We start from the raw sequence: 8081 nt of genomic DNA, 5'->3' as shown, positions 1-8081 counted from the left end.
AATTTGCAATCTTAGCGATATACCGGTTTGTATCCTCTCTGAAATCCTTCAACAACAAAAACACTTGGAGTGGTCGTCCAAAGTTTCAAAATTCATCTTCCAATTGGAACAAAAACAAAATATTGCATTAAAAACAACCATTTTCCACAACCAAAAAGCATTTTTAAAAAAATATGTCAAGTATGTTAAATTTTCACTCAAATCCCCAGAGCCACCTTCTAAAACATGGTTGAAAGTACCAAAGAAGGACAACACACAAAAAAAACCAAAAATATGGTTTATCAGTTCATCATGAAAACATTTTTGATCATTTTTTGGGTTTTTTTTGCGCTGCACAGTGAGATTGTAGGTTTATGGATGACTGGGAGAAAGAGCCCCAATTTAGGGGCTTTGATCTAAAAACCAAAATGTGAAGGAGTGTGTTTTGAAAACCAAAAAATTGTGTGTATTACAAATCACCCATTTTTAAAGAATGTAAATGGGATTAAGGGTTAGAGTTGTTACCTTTGTCGAAAGTGGGAAAAAGGGTTAGAGAGATGAAGATCTCGATGATCCTTTAGCTTCTGCAGCAAGTTCCAGTGGGAAGAGTATTGCTGGGAGCCGATCTGCTGTTTGGAGGAGTACTGGTTGGCAGTGACGTGCATTGTGCGAGGCCGACTTCCGTCGTCCTCTCGCTGGTGTGAAAGTTTTTGTCGTCCTCTTGCCAATGTGAAAGTTCACAGATTAGGATAGTGTCTCAAACAGGTGTTGTGCAAGTTTGGAATCTTAGTGTATACATACATTTATTGAGACTTGTGTCCACAACAGGCCAAAGAGGGGTATTTTAGTAATTTTGCTAACTAGGGCTTTTTTCGTATACTACCTAAAATATGATGTACCTTTTTACTTTTTTAGTAACTTTACTTTTTGTACTACTTTTGAGTATGCCAAATAAAGTCCTAAACTTTTGATTGCGGTAGAGCCACATATGCAGTCGACATTCAATCAAGTTGTCACATGATATATTTATTTGAGTATTACTAGGTGTGATGAAAAATATTTAATAAAAGTGATTATGAAAAAAATTTCACCCTTAAATTATATATGTAATAAGTTATAATGTGTAATACAAGTGTTAGTCATAGAATGAATAACATGATTTTGATGATTTTGTTGTGAATATGTTTTGATTTATTTTGAGAAATTGATTATAATTGAAAACCTTAGTGTTTGATTAAATCTTTATAAACTACATTCTCTCTATGTTAACAATGCTTCTATAGCGACCCCGGTCTTTTTCCTTTTGGTTGTTGTATCCGGGCTTAGGTTCCTTGGGTTCTCTCAATGTATAATTGTGGTTTTCATCCTTTATTTTCTCTTTTGAGTTATCGGATGTGTTGGGCAGGTTTGTTTTGTTTTGGTTGGGTTTTGAAACCCGGGGTTACTGTCCAGAATTTGGATTGGTCGCTCGAGCGAGAGTTTGGTCGCTCGAGCGAGGGTTGAGTTTTGTGTCTGGTGGCTCGAGCCAGGGTTCCTTCGCTCGAGCGAGCGTTTGCGTTTCGTTTAGACCTGAGAGCAGTGTTTCTTCGCTCGAGCGAGATGTTCTTCGATCGAGCGAGTCTTTCCTGTGTCTGGTAGCTCGAGCGACCAAATCTTCGCTCGAGCGAGCCTGTCCAGTTTAATTAGGCAGCAACGGGATTTTGATCAGTTTTTCATCCTCTTCTAGTTTCCAAACCCTAGGTCCGACTTCTCTCTCTCTAAACTCATCTTCTTTCTAGGTTTTCATCTACTTCTAGTGTGAATCCATTTTAAGTTCTTTGTAAGAAAGATAGAGGGCGGCTTGGGCTTCATTCTAATCTGAAAAATAGTGGATTTGGAGCACTTGGATTTTGGGTCATCTTCTCCATTTTTGTTCTTCATTCGAGGTAGGGATTCTCCTTGTTTCTTTTCAATACTTCGTCTATAGATAGACATGTGGTAGTTTTTGTATTGCATAAAAATTGTATCATGTTGGATTTGTGAAAATCATGGGACTGAACCTTGGGTTGGTTATTGAATTTGGGTTTATTATCATTAGTTATGATTTGGGCTAATTGGGGTGTTAATTAGCATGTGGTTCTTGAAAAGGAGTGGAAACCCTAACTTTTCTTATTTGATTTAATAAATTAATTGAGGGGTTTTGATCTTTGGGCAAATACTTAGGTATTATGAGTCTTAATTGTGGTTATTGTTGTTTGTTGATCTTAATTAGGCCTTTTTGGTCAATATTGAGAAAGAGGAAGGAAAGACCCTAATTTATTGTATATGACTTAATGTGCATAATTAGTTTGAAATGGCTTTGAAAAGAATGTAGTGAATTTAAATGAAGTATGGCTTTTGTCCATAGGAATGATTTTTGTGAAAACAAAGGAAGTGGAATTCATTTTGTGAAATGGGAAAGGTATTTTGAAACAAGTATAAGAAAATTGGAATGTTGTATCTTGAGTGTTGAACACACTTGTGTGGGGTATAGCTTTAACTACCATGTTCATGTTGTTGCTGAGTTTTGTAATCTCATGTTAGTTGGGTCTGTTAATTAATGTATAATATGCATGCATCTGGAGATTTTGGTCATCGGTGGAGGATGGTAAGGTTGTGTTGAATTGTTGTGTATGTATTACACCATTGTTGATTGAACATCATATGTAATGAAATGCTGAATTACATTATATTTGTATTCTGGTTGAGGAGAAGAGAGGGGTTGTACTCCAGTGTGTGTGAGAAGATAGGGGATGGACTCCACACACCTATGTGTTCATATATATATACTCTGCGCTTATAATCAGAGGTATCATACCCTTCCAGCTAGCGCCTGGAGAACTGACGCGCTGATAATCTAAGGTACCATACCCTTCCAGCTAGCGCCTGGTAAACTGGTAGATTGTGGTGAGAAGTGTATCTTTGTTATTGTGGTGAGAAGTGTATCTTTGTTATTGTGGTGAGTAGTGCAGTGTTGTTTTGTTATTGTTTCTGTGTATCTGGAAACATTGTGGATTGTATTTGTTACAGTGTTGGAGGGACGAGTTGACTCATTGATTGATTTTATGTATGTAGTTGAGTTGTTATCTTTTCTATAGAGGTGTACATGGATAATTATGATATAATTGGAATTGCATTGAAATGCCAAATATGTTTTGGAAAGGTACATCTGTTGTATGTGTGGCAAATGGAAGAGTAATGGGCTTAGTGAATCTATTTTTTCTAAGTAGTTGTTAATGTTATAAAAGATTGGGAACGGGGGTTAATGAAAGGAAAAAGGAAGGATAAATCGCTTATAGCGGTGAATTAAATGATTGTTTTCAAGAAAAGTTCATATATATATTTTGTATAAACTGTCACATTATTATTCTAGTATGAGAATGGGTGTTCATGATCATAGCTATCTGTAATGTTGTTATTGTTAAGGAGCATGTTGAGTTCCCTACTGGACTATATGTTCATCCCACGTTGTTGAATCTTTTTCAGGTGTTTAGCAGGGTGTGCTACAAGATTTGGATCTTCTTATTTGTTGGCCACGGGGCCTCAGTTATGTTGGCGGAATGCCATTGTTGTAAAGGGTTACACCCTTCTTCTTGTACTTTTAATGATGTAAGCCCAAAGGCAATTTATTAAGTTAGTTCATGTAATATTTACTTTGCATACGAATGAGAGTATTGTTAATCACTTCTACGGATTGAATGTATGAGTTTATTTCCGCATGTTATCTCTGAAATTGAATTAAGTTAAAGAATTTGGTAATGACTCTGAGTAATAAAAGGTGGGGCGTGACAACTTGGTATCAGAGCTGCCGGGTTTGAATACCTTGAGCTCGTGGGAAGTGGTTTTTACCACAGTGGGTTTACTACGTGTAGTGAGGACGTTGCATATAGATACCATGAGAATTAGGACTTATGTGTTGCATTTATGTGAGCATGGGATTCAGTCTCCTGGATAGTATTCATAGCCGGTGAACTTGCTTTGAGGTCCTTTTGGAAACACGCCTGATCAACGTGGTTTCTGATAGGAATTCCTTGAGAGTTCCGGGATGAGTGGCTATCTTTGTGGACTTGATTCGATTATGTGTTTACATGTTTAGCTGATAATATGCAGTAGAGATGTAAATTTTGAGACTAAGTGTGTCTTGTGACTTAACAGTAGTGGAGTGTGCCTCGGAGAAGGCTATAGTGTTTTGCACTAAGTGTAATTTACTTTGTGCTTTATAGGATGTCTACACGAGGGAGTAGAGGGCGGTTGAATAGTAGGAGTGTCGGTAGGGGCACAGCAGTTCCTTTAGTACCTGCCGTTGCAGCATCGGCTGTCGGTGAGGATGTCGCACGTGAGATTGCAAGAGCAGTGCAAGACGCCCTAGCTCGTACTGAGGGCGGCAACGGGCATGCTCTCAAACTTACTAAGGAGTTTTTCCGTTCCAGCCCACCAGAGTTTGTGGGGGAGGCTAAACCGTTGGAGGCAGAGAGTTGGTTAGAACAGATTACCAAGACTCTTGATATGCTCAGAGTCGAAGATGAGGAGTTAAGGGTTTCTTTGGCAACTTTTCAATTGAAGGGCGATGCGAGTTATTGGTGGAAGTATGCTAGGAATATTGTAGGTAGCACGTGGGTTGCTTTTACCGAGGCCTTTTGGGCCAAGTATTTCCCTCCTTCTGCTCGGGAAAGGTTGAGGGATCAGTTTTTGGAGTTGCGTCAGGATGATACTCCTGTGGCGCAGTTTGAGATGCGGTTTGCTAACTTGTCGAGGTTTGCTCCAGAGTTGGTGGCAACAGAGGAGCATCGTTGTTTTGAGTTTGAACGGCGGTTGTGTTTCGATATTCGGGAAAAGGTAGTTGGATCCTTGTGGAAGGATTACTATACTTTAGTTGAGGCAGCGGCCCATGTGGAGGCCTTGATTGCTAGTGATGATGGGGTTAAGGAGGAGACCATCTCGGTCAGTCATGTGGTTCCTAAGCGCTCTAGGCTCAGTAAGGGGTGGAGGCGGAAACATGCTCAGTCGGGAGCTGGTTCCTTTTCTTCGCCGGGGGTTTTGGATCCTTCTGTTGGGGTTTCCGGGGAGGTGCAAGTTTCATACCAGTCTCTGAGTAGGGGGTCTGGTGGTTGTTTCGTTTGTGGCCAGCAGGGCCATGGTAGACGTTTTTGCCCTTTGCGTGTGAACTCTGCAAGTGTTTCAAAATCTAGTCAGACTCAGTCATACCCGTCTAGTCGGGGGCGGTTTCGGTACCAGAAACGGGCAGGCCAGGCTTCGGGAGCATCGCGAGGGGCGACTTATTAGTTAGCCCTACAGTGTTACCCTGGAGAGGGACTTTTTGTATGTTGGCCGGTGATGTATCTTGGTTATTGATTTTGTTGTGGACCAGTGTACTGTTGGATACTTAGGCATCATGATTATGTATCGCATTTGTATGCATAGTATTGTTTGTTTAATCCTCGTGTATTGGGGAGTATGTATGGAATTTCGAACCCTCTAGTATTTATATTGAGAAGTTGTTGATGGGAACAGTGATCCTAGTATTGTTGCTTGCTTGGTACTGTATATTGAGATAGCCTTGTGACGGCCTGTGGGCCTTGTTCACTTTTGGTGTTTATTGGTTGAGAATGGGAATCTGTGAGTGGATGTGATTGATGAGATGGTTTAGAGAATTGCGTGGTATTGACAAGGTTATGTGGGATTTGTGTCTCAGGTTAGAAGAAATGGTACTTGTATGTTGGTTCGTGTTTTGGGCCTTGCTATTCAGTGAGTCCGTGGTGACCCCATCGGTTGTGTAGGGGTAGTGTTTGTATTGTGATTGGTTATCAATTATTGGGTATGGTTTGAGTGGCACATCATTTTGTGAATTACTGAGTGTGGAGTTTATTGAGTTGATTAGTCAGCTCGTTGGTATCGGGTTTTGGGTTGACATTGGTCACCATGAGATTAGCCTCGTTTGTTGTAGACTTTGTGTGTTGATTAGGGGAAAACTGAAATTAATCATCCGGTTGAGTCATTGAATATGACGGTTATTATAATACAGCAATTATGTGTATTGAATTATCATTGTGAATGATTGGATTTTTTTTTTTAATACATTATATGTATGTATATTGTTTGGGAGGAGATAGGGGATGGACTCCGATGATACAACACCAAAATGTGTATCTATTGAAAGATTGATATAGCTCATATGCTTATCTATTGTGAAGTGAAAAATGTTTTAAATGAGTTACTATTTCATTTAATTGTTGGCCAGGTTCTGAGCCGGGTGTATGTTATTTAATTGGGTAAGTAAAAAGAGGCAGAATAGAATTGCAAAACCATGAATTTCTTATGCCTTATGTGTTGATAGTATTGCTGTTATTTCTATTAACTATCATTATAGAAATGTTATGTTCTGTGTTGGTTGTGGCATCACTGTGTGCGTAATGGTTGTTGATGGTGTTATTTTGGAAAAAAAAATTTTTTTTTAGTGTTTGGGCCATCTAAGGGCGTTGTTGAGAAATTGATTTAATTCAAGGGTTTTGAGGAATTCCAAATGAATCTTTTGGCAAATAAACTGTGGATGATTATGTGTCTTGGATAACACCGTAGTTGTGAAAATATATATATATATATATATATATATATATATATATTTACAAAACTATTGAGTTTCGCATGGAAAATGAAAGATTTATTTTGAAATGTCTATATTGAAAATGTCTACATTGTGAAACGTCTCTTGAACAAGAAAGTGTTTTCCTATAATTTGCTCAAAAGATTTGCTTTGGTTGTATGGTTGAGAATTATGTTGTTGAATAGTGACTTAGCTTGTTGTGCTAGTCAGTTGTTGGTCATTGTTTCGGGAAAGGTTTCAGTTGTTGAGGTTTTTGTACCTAAGTGTTGTCATTTGAAATGTTTCCCTTGGTTAGTCTTTTCTCTGGTAAGAGTGGATTAAAGGTGTGTTGTGAGATTAATTTCTTCCTTTGGGATTCGGGTGTTGGGGTTGTGAGATCAGTCGGCTTTGTGTTTTGGCGTACCTTAATTTCGGGGACGAAATTCTTTAAGGGGGGGAGGTTATAGCGACCCCGGTCTTTTTCCTTTTGGTTGTTGTATCCGGGCTTAGGTTCCTTGGGTTCTCTCAATGTATAATTGTGGTTTTCATCCTTTATTTTCTCTTTTGAGTTATCGGATGTGTTGGGCAGGTTTGTTTTGTTTTAGTTGGGTTTTGAAACCAGGGGTTATTGTCCAGAATTTGGATTGGTCGCTCGAGCGAGAGTTTGGTCGCCTCGAGCGAGGGTTGAGGTTTGTGTCTGGTGGCTCGAGCCAGGGTTCCTTCGCTCGAGCGAGCGTTTGCGTTTCGTTTAGACCTGAGAGCAGTGTTTCTTCGCTCGAGCGAGATGTTCTTCGATCGAGCGAGTCTTTCCTGTGTCTGGTAGCTCGAGCGACCAAATCTTCGCTCGAGCGAGCCTGTCCAGTTTAATTAGGCAGCAACGGGATTTTGATCAGTTTTTCATCCTCTTCTAGTTTCCAAACCCTAGGTCCGACTTCTCTCTCTCTAAACTCATCTTCTTTCTAGGTTTTCATCTACTTCTAGTGTGAATCCATTTTAAGTTCTTTGTAAGAAAGATAGAGGGCGGCTTGGGCTTCATTCTAATCTGAAAAATAGTGGATTTGGAGCACTTGGATTTTGGGTCATCTTCTCCATTTTTGTTCTTCATTCGAGGTAGGGATTCTCCTTGTTTCTTTTCAATACTTCGTCTATAGATAGACATGTGGTAGTTTTGTATTGCATAAAAATTGTATCATGTTGGATTTGTGAAAATCATGGGACTGAACCTTGGGTTGGTTATTGAATTTGGGTTTATTATCATTAGTTATGATTTGGGCTAATTGGGGTGTTAATTAGCATGTGGTTCTTGAAAGGAGAGGAAACCCTAACTTTTCTTATTTGATTTAATAAATTAATTGAGGGGTTTTGATCTTTGGGCAAATACTTAGGTATTATGAGTCTTAATTGTGGTTATTGTTGTTTGTTGATCTTAATTAGGCCTTTTTGGTCAATATTGAGAAAGAGGAAGGAAAGACCCTAATTTATTGTATATGACTTAATGTGCATA

This window comes from Camellia sinensis, chromosome 13 (assembly GCF_055761805.1).
Source record: "Camellia sinensis isolate YWXY chromosome 13, ASM5576180v1, whole genome shotgun sequence".
Classification (NCBI taxonomy): Eukaryota; Viridiplantae; Streptophyta; class Magnoliopsida; order Ericales; family Theaceae; genus Camellia; species Camellia sinensis.
This window is presented reverse-complemented; position numbering follows the sequence as displayed.